The sequence below is a fragment of the Protopterus annectens genome, chromosome 11.part0, assembly GCF_019279795.1.
Source record: "Protopterus annectens isolate FY-2018-M chromosome 11.part0, PAN1.0, whole genome shotgun sequence".
In the NCBI taxonomy this organism is placed as follows: Eukaryota; Metazoa; Chordata; order Ceratodontiformes; family Protopteridae; genus Protopterus; species Protopterus annectens.
The window spans coordinates 188,396,490-188,409,081 of record NC_056745.1 but is presented as its reverse complement, the minus strand read 5'-3'; the positions used below and the strand labels follow the sequence as shown (position 1 = coordinate 188,409,081).

The 12,592-nt window shown below is 43.3% G+C and overlaps 1 protein-coding gene across 2 annotated transcripts in view; it reads left to right on the top strand.

Moving 5' to 3' along the window:
• FOXM1 (forkhead box M1) overlaps window positions 1-12,592 on the top strand; it is a gene marked incomplete in the record, with an annotated part of 465,907 nt that overhangs the window by 33,859 nt on the left and 419,456 nt on the right. Inside the window, 1 exon segment of one of the 2 annotated variants that reach the window (XM_044087602.1) lies at window positions 10,853-10,885. 2 annotated transcript variants of the gene reach the window in all.

Here is a 12,592-nt window from a genome sequence, read left to right as displayed (position 1 = left end):
TGGTGGTGTTTTATTAATGCCTGCAAGTTTGGCAGCAAAGCTGCCTTAGCATTCACAATTGAATCAATGCCAGAATGTACAGAAAATACTTCCAGTAAGTCTTTTCAAAGTAGTCGCCTGGTGTGGTTTTCCTTACCTTGTTTACATGCAGTAATAGTGTTTTTTTTTTTTTTTTTTTTTTTTTTGGTTTAATGGGATGATGTTAAGTTGTCTATCTCGCCTTCATTCTTGCTGGATTGGTTCGGAGCCGAACCTCTGCTCCGACTCGGCCACTCTAAAAGCTCGAGAGCTAGTTCCACCGGCTCGAGGCTCCCCTATATCCCACAATGCTAGGCGGTAACTCCTCAGATCTCGTTTGCCGTTACGCGATCGAGGTGCTTTTTTAACCGGCTCGCCAGGTTAGTTGAAAGTTTCATCACTAGATAGACCCCTTTTAAGTTAGTGTTTTCTTCATAGTTTTAATAGTTAAAAAATAGTTTACTCCCCTTTATAGTCAGTTTTTACCCAGTTTTTCCTCCTAAATTTCCTAATTTTATTCCCTTGGGCTTTAGGCCCAGTCCCTCCCTTCCTTAATAGTTGGAGTGACTGTGTTTGTAGGGATTTAATTTATAAGCTAATTTTAATTTTAATTTTAAATTTTTACAAGTGTAATCGGTGTGTGTGTGTGTGTGTGTGTGTGTTTGTGGTTACACTTGGACTCTTCCTTGGACATGTCCAAAGAATCGAAGGTCTCAGGCTTCAAGAAGTGTGACTCGTGCTGTCAGAAGATGTCTCTGACAGACGGTCACACTTCTTGTGTATACTGCCTGGGGCCTTTGCACCTGCAGGACTCATGTGCTGTTTGCCATGGCTTCAACCCTAGAGTCCTGCAGGAGCGAAAAAATAAACTAATACTAAGAGGCTTATTGAAGCCTGAGGGTCCCTCGACTCAATCCTCGGGGAAACCCTCCAAGCCTTCCAGACCTTCGGCTCCAGTATCTGAGCCGTCTTCTGGGGGTCCTAAGGCTGTTCGAACATCGGCTCCGGCCGGAGCCGATGAATCTCGAACACATGCCCCTACTATTTCCCCGGCTCCGGCCGGAGCCGAGGAAGACATAACTGAGTTGGCTCCGATCAAGTTGTCGGAACCGACATCTAGGAAAAGGTCCCGATCTCCATCTATCGGCTCCGTTCATTCGGCTCCAGCATCACCTTTGCTGTCTGAACGGAGCCATAGATCTCACTCCTCTAGGTCTTCCAGACTATCGGATCATGACCTTCAGAGAGTAGTGAGTCGACTTCTTAAAAGTCCGAGGCACTAGCCCAGATGCTTCAAAGTCCGACTCAACAGTCGAGGACTATTCCCATTACTCAAAATGTTCCTCCTCTGACTCTCTTGAGTTCGGAGCCAGGGCGGCTCGGACCCGAGACTGTGGTGGCGTCGGAACCGATACCTTTGTCTTCGGTGCCGTCGTCTGCTCCGATGTCTTCCTTGGAAGAATCTCGGTGCCGGACTTCCCTCGTCTGCTCCGAGGGGGCGAGTGGCATCGGACCCTTGTCCGACCCCGCTCTCCCTCTCGGTGCTTTGGCGCTGGTGAGTTCGGCTCCGACATCGGCCTCGGAGCCATCACTGTCGGTGCCGGGGGAGGTTTTCCGCTTTTCGGAGCGGAGACCTCCGGCTCTGCCTGACAGGGGTGCCTTCGAGGTCATGAGGAGCGTGTTAGAACCAGGTTCAACTCCACAGTCGGCTCCTTCTGCCCCTCCCTCCACGGTGCCTCCGATGATTTCTGCTCACTCTCTCATCCCCGACCGCAGAGAGCCAGCTCCTCAAGTTTCCCCAGTGGGGATCTCCTCCTCCTCCTCTTCCGAGGCCTCTCCTGACCCGGTAGGAGAGCCCCCTAGGAAGAGACAGTGCAAGAAGGAAGCACATTGACTCCCCTGAGTCTGTCACCTCTGACACTGATTTAGAGGATTCTGAAGGTTCCCCTCTGAAGATGTCTCCTTTGCAGACATCTTCGAAATCTTAAAACAGAGGGAGAATTGGCCAGCCCTCAACCCTTCAGAGGATGAATCAGTGTATCTTGAGGCGTTTGGCTCTCGCCCTTCCACCTCCTGGGTGTCCCCTCCCTTTAATTCCCTTATGCAAGTGGTGGCAAAGAAGGCCTGGGCGGCTCCTGATTCAGTGGAACCCACCCCCAGGAGACCATCAAAATTCATCACTGCCCCCAAGGACAAAGAATTTTTAACCAAGGGCGTCTCTGTTGATGCTATGGTGGTGGCTGCGGCCACCAAGAAGGAGTTAGCTGATCCTTCGGTGCCTGTTCATCCTCCTAACAAGGAGTCTAGGTTGATGGATAGGTACGGGAAGCGGATGTTCTCGTCAGCGACTTTTACCATGCGATCGCTGAATTACCTGTGCCATTTCACTCGTCTTCAGAGGGATCTGCTCAAGGAAGCGAGCGAAATGTTAAAGGACCCAACAGCTGCGGGTTTTCAGGATAGAATGAACTCTCAGCTGGCAACCCTTAATTCTATAACTAACTCCTCCATGCGCCTCCTTTCATATGCGGCGGATGGAGCAAGTAGAGCGGCAGGTACAGGTGTAGCCTTGCGTCGGCACGCCTGGATGCGGCTGTGCAACTTTGCGGACCCTTTCAAGGCTTCCTTCACTAATTCCCCCTTTGATGGATCATCCCTTTTGGTCCTCAAGTGAAGGAAACCCTGACTAGGTGCGAGACTGATGGCAAAACTCTCTCTGCTGTCGGAGTCCGTTTTTCTACTCCTTCTAGGCCTTACCCCAAAGGCCAGAAGGGGGGAAAGATGTGGTTCCGCAAACTATCTCGGGGAGATTTGCCTGACGCACAGAGTCGATTCCCCTCTAGAGGCAGAGGGGGGAACAATAATGGTAGACGCCGTCCTAGAGGCAGAGGGGGCCTGCAAAATCAGGGCAGTCAAGAATCCTTTTCCGACAAGCCCTTTCAGCATCCCTGAGGTGTTGCCCGACTGTCCACCTTCGGAGGCAGTCGGGGGAAGATTATCGCTGTACCCAGAAGCCTGGCTATCCCTAACTCAAGACAAGTGGGTACAGTCTATCATTTCTGAAGGCTACAGAATCCCATTCCATTTCATTCCGAAGCAATCCAAAAAATCCCTTCCAGACGTTCCACCCAGTCAAAGGGAGCAAGCAGCATTAGAAATTTCAAAGCTGCTCACAAAAAGAGCCATTCAACCAGTTCCAGCAGACCAAACAGGATCCGGAATCTACTCCAAATTCTTTTTGGTTCCAAAGAAAACAGGGGACTGGAGACCCATTTTGGATCTCAGCAACTTGAAAAAGTTTGTCAAGAAAACAAAGTTCCGGATGGTCACGCTGCAGTCCATTCTACCCCTTTTGGGGCGGGACAACTGGATGTGCTCAATAGATCTCCAGGATGCGTACTATCACATCAGGATGAGTCGACGCTCCAGGAGATTCCTCCGCTTCAGGCTGGGAACCAGTCATTTCCAATTCAGAGCCCTGCCCTTTGGTCTCACTACAGCCCCCCGAGTGTTTACCAAATGTATGGCAGTGGTAGCCTCTCACCTGAGACAAGGATTCCAGGTGTTTCCTTATTTAGACGACTGGCTCCTTACAGCCCCCATCGAGCATCTTTTGCTTCTCGCCAGAGACTATACCTTCCACACATGTCAGGCACTAGGCATTTCAATAAATTATGAAAAGTCTGTCTTGTCGTGTTATTACCTTTATAGGCGCAAATCTAGACACAGTCAACATGTCAGCCAGACTCACAGAGCAGAGAATAGCAGACATGTACAGACAGGTCTCTCTTGTCTTGCAGAGCAGCAAAGTCAAAGCCAGATTGATCCTGAAAGTCTTGGGGATTATGGCGGCGGCCATCCCTCTTCTACCATTAGCTTGCTTCCATATGAGAATTTTATAATGGATGCTTTTCACACAATGGTCTTTCCAACGACTTCCAATGTCCCATCCTATTCGGATAACTCAATCGTGCAAGAATCATCTCTCTTGGTGGATCACATCTCCCCAGCTCCACCTAGGGAGACCTTTCGTCCCCTCCCCTCCGGTTGCTACAGTGACAACGGACGCCTCCCTGATCGGGTGGGGGGGGCATTACCAGGGCAGGACAGTCCAAGGCATGTGGAAACCTTTCGAGTGCCACTTGCACATAAATGTCCTAGAGATGAGAGCAGTTCTTCTAGCGTTGCAAGCCTTACAAGACTCTCTTCCCAAGGGAACTATAGCAATTCAGACAGACAACATGTCTGTAGTGTGGTACATCAACAATCAAGGCGGAACCAGATCTTACCCCCTATGTCGAGAGGCACTCAGACTGTGGCAATGGGCGATTTCTTCTCAGCGGTTTCTGTTAGCAACACACATTCCCGGGAAGTCCAATGTGATTGTAGACAAATTGAGCAGAGCTATTCTCATGCCTCACGAGTGGTCTCTGAAGAATTCAGTGTTGGAGAAAGTTTTTCGAAAGTGGGGCCGGCCTTGCTGCGACCTTTTTGCTACTCCCCAAAACAGCAAGTGCGACGATTTTTTTCACCCTCTTTCCCCAACCAGGCCACCCCAGCAGAGACGCTCTAGTACACGATTGGCCCCGGGGACTTCTGTATGCTTTTCCTCCCTTCCCACTGATATCTCAGCTAATACAGAAAGCCATCGCTCAGAAAGCTTCCGTGATCCTTATTGCCCCTTACTGGCCTCGACAGGTTTGGTTCCCGTTTCTCCACCGTTATCTGTTGGAGCAACCTTGGCATCTGGACCCAGTTCCAGACCTCTTGACCCATCAGTCGGGTCAGTTGCACCACTCTCTTCCTTCTCTGAACCTCACAGCGTGGTTCCTCCAATTTCAACTCTAGCCAGGCTTCCTCTGATATCTCGCTCAGTTAGAGATATTTTGATAGCCTCTCATAAATCTTCCACTAGGAACATTTATCATAACAAGTGGAAACGTTTTTCCTATTGGGTGTAGTCAAAGAATATAGATCCTTTCACTGGTTCCATTCAATCAGTTCTAGACTTTCTAGCTGAACTTTTCCACTCAGGTTCGTCTCAGTGTACCATCGGAGTTCAATTGGCAGCAATATCGAACTTTCCTGTTGGAGTCTCAGAGTCCTCCATTATGTCTCACAAACTCTGCAAAGCCTTTTTAAAGGGAGTTTTTCTCCTCAAACCACCAATCAGGGATCCTCCTCCTCAATGGGATCTCAACTTGGTTCTGGCTTCCTTAATTCTTTCCCCCTTTGAACCTGCAGCTTCATGTTCAACAAAGTTACTGTCTTGGAAAACACTCTTTTTAGTAGCTATCACCTCAGCTAGAAGAGTCTCTGAACTCCATGCTCTGTGTAGTCGACCCCCTTATCTTGTGTTTCATAAGGATAGGGTGTCCTTACATACTAACCCATCCTTTTTGCCCAAGGTGGCTTCACTGGCAAATTTGAATCAAACCATTGAGCTTCCTGTCTTCTTCCCTAATTATTCTAATAGGTCAGAACAAAAGTTACACTGTTTAGATGTCCATCGCCAACTTGGGTACTATTTAGACAGGACCAAACAATTCAGGAAGTCTGATCAACTGTTTGTTTCTTATGCAGAAGGTAGAATGGGCCTTCCAGTTTCTAAAGTATCTCTCTCTCCATATGGCTTACTTCGTTGATTACCCTTGTGTATGAGATCATCAACAGTTGCCATCCAAACCCAGGGCTCATTCAACTAGAGCTTTAGCAACTTCTATAGCTTTCCAAGATAGGCTGCCTATTGATTCGATTTGTTCTGCAGCTACTTGGGCTTCTCCCCATACCTTCATTTCTCATTATAAGTTGGATTTGGCCTCTAGAGACAGAGCCAACTTTGGTTCCACTGTACTCAAGAGTCTGTTCCGATAGGCCACCCGGGACAAGGTGCTAGGGATGCGGTCCCATCCAGCAAGAATGAAGGCGAGATAGACAACTTAACATTTAGAAGTTATGTACCTACCATAACGTTCCATGTTAGTTGTCTTCTTCTCGCCTTCTTTCTTGCGTCCCACCCTCCTTCCCCCTAGCCAGGACAGACCTAGAGGAGTTTTTCTTTTGTTCCTTTTGGAATTTACTTGCTGGGCTTAGCTTTCAAACGAGATCTGAGGAGTTACCGCCTAGCATTGTGGGATATAGGGGAGCCTTGAGCCGGTGGAACTAGCTCTCGAGCTTTTAGAGTGGCCGAGTCGGAGCCGAGGTTTGGCTCCGAACCCATCCAGCAAGAAAGAAGGCGAGAAGAAGACAACTAACATGGAACGTTATGGTAGGTACATAACTTCTAATTATTTCTAGAATCCTTGGGATATATGCCTCCCTCCAATAGTCAAATAATTAGGGTCCTTTTTTGGGGCCAGTCTGACCTTTTCCTTTTAATTTTCTTAGTATCAGGAGGAACTATGGCTTTTAACAATTGCTTTTAAATCTCCCAGGTTTGGTTCACACATTTGAATAACAATACTTCAATTTCTTTTTCAACTTTTGTGTGTCTTGCTTTATTTATTTTTTTAAAGGGTTTTGCCTATAGTATGTAAATAGGTAAGTGTCAAAGGTCAGTGGACTATGTCACATGGCCATCAGGATGTGATACCTGTCTGAGGGGGTATAAGAAATCTGCCCCCTTTTATTATTTTTTTTCCTCCCCCGTCTTACCTTTTGAGTATGGTGTGTATATTTTTTATCTTGGCATTCTTCCCTGTCCTGTTGTTCTGGGCTCTCCTCACTGAGTCGGAAGGTAACCTATGGAAAAATGGTGCCAGAAAGCTCTAGTTTTGGTTAGGGTAATGCTCTGCATGAAGGTGCAGAAGGTGTAATATGTAAAGATGTAGATTACTTTGGAGGTGTCTGGATTACAGACTGGGATCTGACCTGTTAGGATGGGCGATGAGGGAAGAAATAAAGTTGATCATTCCCTGAAGACCCCCCCCACCACCACCACCACCACCACCACCACTTCAAATCACTGGTATACAGGAGCTGTTGCATGCTTTTATTGTACTAGAAATGCCTTAAAAGATATGTATAAAAATTGTTGCAAGTTAATCATTTTACCATGTTTTTTTTCCAAACATCTTTGCCTTGGTCATGTGTGTAAATTTAATAAACTTGTATTTATATAAATGAAAAACATACAAAATATCACTTTAGTTGCAAATAGTTTACATCACAAACACCACTGAAACAAATGTAGTTGTAAACATTATGCATCACTTATAAACCATCCAATCATTGTCACTTAAGCACTATATGGGTCATTCAAATCCCTGCTCTTAAACCTTGTTCCTGCTCTGCATATACTCCCACAATTCTCATTTTTTCCTGCGTAGTTTGCTCCTTCCCTTTTCTAAAGATCCCAATTCCAGTTTTACCTCTGTTACTATATTCACTACTTCTAGTAAAGTTGTTCTAGACTTTGCTTTTTTGGCAGTCACCATAATTAGACTTATCAATTTATTTTATTTTATTTTATTTTATTTTACATTTGTTGACCGGGCTAGTCCAGCTGGATATATGTCCATTTTCAGTGGAGGCCCGGGGAGAAAAGCTCCACAAATTACAACAACATAGAAGGTCAAGATAAAGACATTAACAGTAGAATTTGGTACATAAGAAATTTTAAAAATATAGTACAGTATACTAAGATTATATATTTTATATTTCAGTAGGGAAAGAAAAAAATTGTCTAAGATTAGATGAGCAAGACTAATACATTTGCATTAGAAATGGTGTATTACAAATCTTTATAACATATTACAAACCTAGGATTTTATATTATGTATTCTATTAGGGAAAGAAAATGAAATCGAAGACTAAACTAGATACAGCTAGTAGTTTATATTAATAGATACTAAGGTCACACATAAACCCAAGAAAGAAAACACTAGAGATCAATAGAGAGTATAGAAGGTCTGCATACAAGGATGTATTTATGGTGTTCTTTACCACCTAGGTTGTGGTACTATATGAAGGTGTTTGATCATTCCACAGTATATACATATTTACATGAGAAAAAAATCCTAAGGAAGGTTAAGCTCACTAAAAATTAGTGAGACAGCACAAGATCATGATCATAGGAGGCTAGGAATTTTGGGAGTCTAGTTAATAGTCAGGTGCTTAGTCTGGGTTAACACAGGGACATAGCCAGTGTGATTTAAGGTAGGGTTTAAGCTTCCTATTAAATAAGCTGACAGAGGATATTGAGGTTAGCTGGCTTGGGAGGATATTCCAGGCTTCTCCTACTGTATTGGAGAACAAGGTGTCAAGGCTTTATCATTAGCGGACTGGAGTTCCGCTGTGGCTACCCCTAACCGGGAAAAGCCGAAAGACACAACTGTGTCTAGGCAATTTCGATTCTGTAGCATAACTCAAGAATCTCCCGTCAGTCCAATCTGCTCATCGAGCATCTCCGACAGAGCTACCGCTGGGAATCCCAGAAGTCTTCCAGCTCCTCATACTCCCCAAAAATGTTCCCAGCCACCTCTTTCTTGACCATCACACCTCCAACAATTAATTATTTTTTGCTTTAAGGTTATGTACTGATCATGATGATTTCATTGATCAGATTTTATCTTTTTAACAGTTTTTAAATTGTGTTCTTAAGTTCAGTATTTTAGCTTTGTCAGCTTTGTCAAAAGTACTATTTTCAGGGAAATGCAAGTCTGAGTCCGCTTTAGTTAGTTTATGCCGTTCTTTTATATACTGACAGGAATTTGCCCCATATTTACGATGCATGTAATAAGCTGGTAAACCAGCTGATTCAGTAATTTTACTGCCTCTCCTACCATTTTATTTCACTCTGTTTTGTATCTTTTTTTTTTTTTTTCTTCTGTCTAAAAACTCTACCACAAAACACACACATACTCTTACACGTTCACTCACTGCAGGGCCCCTGCCTGCTATTTATTTTGGACTGAAACCCAATTTCTTCTTGTTGCCGGGCCCCTCGTGGTCAATTTACACTGCATGTGCTATGTTTTAAACTTGGCCATTGTTAATATTAACCTCCTTACAGAATGCGTTCACCAGTACAATAAATAATGTGTATACAACCCAAAGCTGCATTAGCATCCCTGAAACTTACAGGAATTCAAAGACGGAGTTTGTTAAAAGTACTTGCTGAGATAGGCGCTTGATATGAGTTGAAGAGATCTCTGCCCAAGCTTTAGTGATATCAGCCAAACTGATGGTTGTTATAAAACCTGGTTGGACATTCGAGTCATGGACCCAACTGAAATAATTCATGCAGCAATAAAGTTAAATATAAAGAAAGTAGACTATAAAGTGTCAAAGATTTTGGATGTAAACACATTATTAACTCATTACAGCCGAGTGACGCCTCCAGGTGCATCTGCAGTTACCGCCTACTGCTCCTCTAGGTGTCAAATATTGCTTGTTCATATTTGCATTAATAATTCCAAAACCGTGCCCTATACGAGGTATCAGAATATTTTATCTTGAAGCATACATGATGGCAAACACAATTGTATTGATATTTGACCTATGTCAATGAGTATTTGTTAGAATTGTAAGGTGATAGCTTTATTTTTTAAAGACTCAAGCCACGCCCACTAGGAGTTAAAGGTGCACAATCAAAAGAGCTGTACTGATGCTGAATATCTCAGAATAGAGAGATTCAACCATTAGCACAGTCATGAGTTCAATACCTTTCTAACAGAAAAAAAGTTCATACGGAGTTTAAGGCTGGCATAACTGACACAATTCATTTGTGCACATTCTCAAGGCTAGAAAGAGTAAATATTGCAAAATAGGTGGAAAAAGAGGACATTCAATGTTTTTTACATGTTTTATGTTTATTTTTACAGCTTATCTCCCAGCACATTTTATGCAAAGAACTGGATACATAAAACTGATGTCTGCATAGTTGGAGGAAACTTTTACCATTTGCTTGTTAATGCCTTAAAGGGGTCAACCTGACCACTGTGGAAAGAATTACGAGAGGCACTGTAACAGCTTAAACTAAAAATTTTATAGCAATACAACAAATTCCACTACAGGTTCATAGACAAGTACTAGGTTAGCTGCCCTTGTGAGCCATTTTAAAATGTGGCCAGTTTCCTCTTTGGTGCTTGAATTAACGTATCCCATTTGGTGTTTGACATTGCCCATCCCATGGTCAATTTTGTTTTACCCCTATGATTACTGAGATTATAACTTACATAATTTGAGGGGACCCATGCATGAGGATATGCCCCAATGCATTAGTAGTATAGGGGGTAGACCTGGGGTAAATTTTCTATTTCCTATTCATAGATCCAAGTTGCACTTGAATATGGACAGGGATGAGCTTTGTTTTATTTTCATTTCACTCTGAGTTTTGCAGTTTTATCAGTTCAACTAAATAGCTAGTTAAAGCTGCTTCTATTTTTTTCCAACCTTTGGTATTTTTTCTAACTATTGGAGTTGGTATAATCCTTCAGTGTTGTGTTTTAGTCACTTATTCAGAGTACATTTTAGGTTTTCATCCAAATTTAATGGAAGCCATCTGTTGTAACAAAGCTGAAGCTTGAACTGCTCTGTGCTGGACAGCTGCATTATTCTTCACAGTGTTTTCTCTTCACCTTTTTCTGGTCGATTTGCTTTCAGGTTCTCTAAATTTTTTCTTTGCTGGCACCCAGGGAGTGCACTTAATAGCCAGTAACTGATCAAGTTGTTAATATTGTTGGCTCTTATTTCTCAATTTCTTTTTTCACACTAGGATAATTGAAATAAAGGTGTTTGAAGTGTTCAGCCATCTGGGAAGTACCAAACTTGGGCATCCAAATAATTGGTCTTTTTTTGTTTTTGCAAACAGAAAAGCAGAGAAACAACTATCCACCAAAGGTCCGTTTCCACAACTTAAAACAAGGTAAAATATAAAATAAACAATGGAAGCGAGACCACCACAGAGTAAAATAAAATAATTTTTTGTTTTTAAACACATGCCAGATCTGATCCAACAGATATTGCCTTTGGGAACCCAGGGTTGCTAAACCTTTGAATACCAATCCCTGTCCTTTTGACAAGGATGGGGCCAGCTTTTGATAGATGTGTGTGGGTGTTATTGTTTGTTTGCCTGCTTTCAGAATGTGGAATATTATGGAATCTGTTTCTCCTTGTGATGAAAAATAATTTATGTAAATTTAATTACTTTTGTGCCTCTAGTGGCAGCCTGCTATTTGAAATACACTCTTATGCTTCTGCTAATGCCACAAGTGGTTCCCTTGGCTGCATTCTAGAAACCTTCCAGAATGTTGTCATGAATGAAATTGAGTTCTGTAGAGAATTTGTTGAGGAACTTCTGCAGCAAATGCCCCAAAAAGTGTGGTGAGAGAGGTAAAATGATTTAAGAGATGGGCCAGATTTTTTCAGCTTTTAATCTCAATTTGCCAAGGGATTTAATCAAAATAAACAGACCCAGTAAGCTGCTGGTAAGTGAAGTTTAAGAAGTAATGACAAGGATGTTCCAAAAAGAAAGGAGGAAACCTCAGGCTATATACAAGACTTCCCACCCCACCACCCATCCTGACAAACTTTTTTAAATATTCCAGAAAGTCTGAACCCTCATTTCTCTGTTTTCAGAACCCATTTGTCTGAAACTATGTTGTAAAGGAGACTCCATAACCAAGACGAGTTACTTTGGCGAGGAATCTTCCCCCTCATCTGCCTGACCAAACTACTCTTCCTCTTGTCATTCATCTGCTGTCTTGGGGGAAGTTGGGTTTATTGAATATTTCTGGTGCCAAAGAAAGAAGGATGTGATATTGTTAATCCTCGTTCATTCCTTGCGTATGGGTATTTGTTCTGACCTCTGAACCGAGCCGGCCATTTTCCAAGCTTGCGTCAGCTTCAAACTCTCGAGCTAAACTCTTACCCAAATCCCCCTCTCCCTGTTACCTCAGATTTCATTTGCCGCATTGCCATTTGGTAGTGTCAAGCTGCTTCTCTTGAGCGAAGTACAGTTATTTGTTTATTAGTCATTTTATATTACTTTTCTGTCAGAAAAGTTTCTATTGCATTGTCTCTTACCCTATCACATCTAGCGACCATATTTTCTTCAGGTTTTTCTTCTCTTTCTTTACCTTTTTACTGCGAGGTATTCTTCCCTTACTATCGTTGGTAATCTCTCCCTTTTTCTCATACCTTCGGATGTTCTTTTGTACCATTGTTGGTACCTTTTTCTGCTTTCTAACTTGCTGTAATGGCAGATAAGAAAGGTAGTCTGGGGTTTAAACAGTGTTCTAATTGTGGACACTACCTACTTCTGATGCACACTCTTTGTGTGTATTGTTTGGGGCGCCCCACTTATCTATTGACCCGCCCTGCACTATTTGTGAAAACTTTTCAAATAGGACTTTGTTGAAAAGGAAAAACAAGCTGTTGCTGAAGGGACTTCTTAAATCTCCCTTTTCAGAGGCTATTTCTGGGTTGAAGGTCTCAACCCCTCCTAGGGCCCATGAGAAAATCTTGGATGTTCCTACCAAGGCAAAATCTTTGCCTTCGCCCCCGGCTGGTGACTCCCGCCAACCAAAACCTAAAAAGGCTAAAGTTTCGGCTCCTGAACTCACTCGGTCAG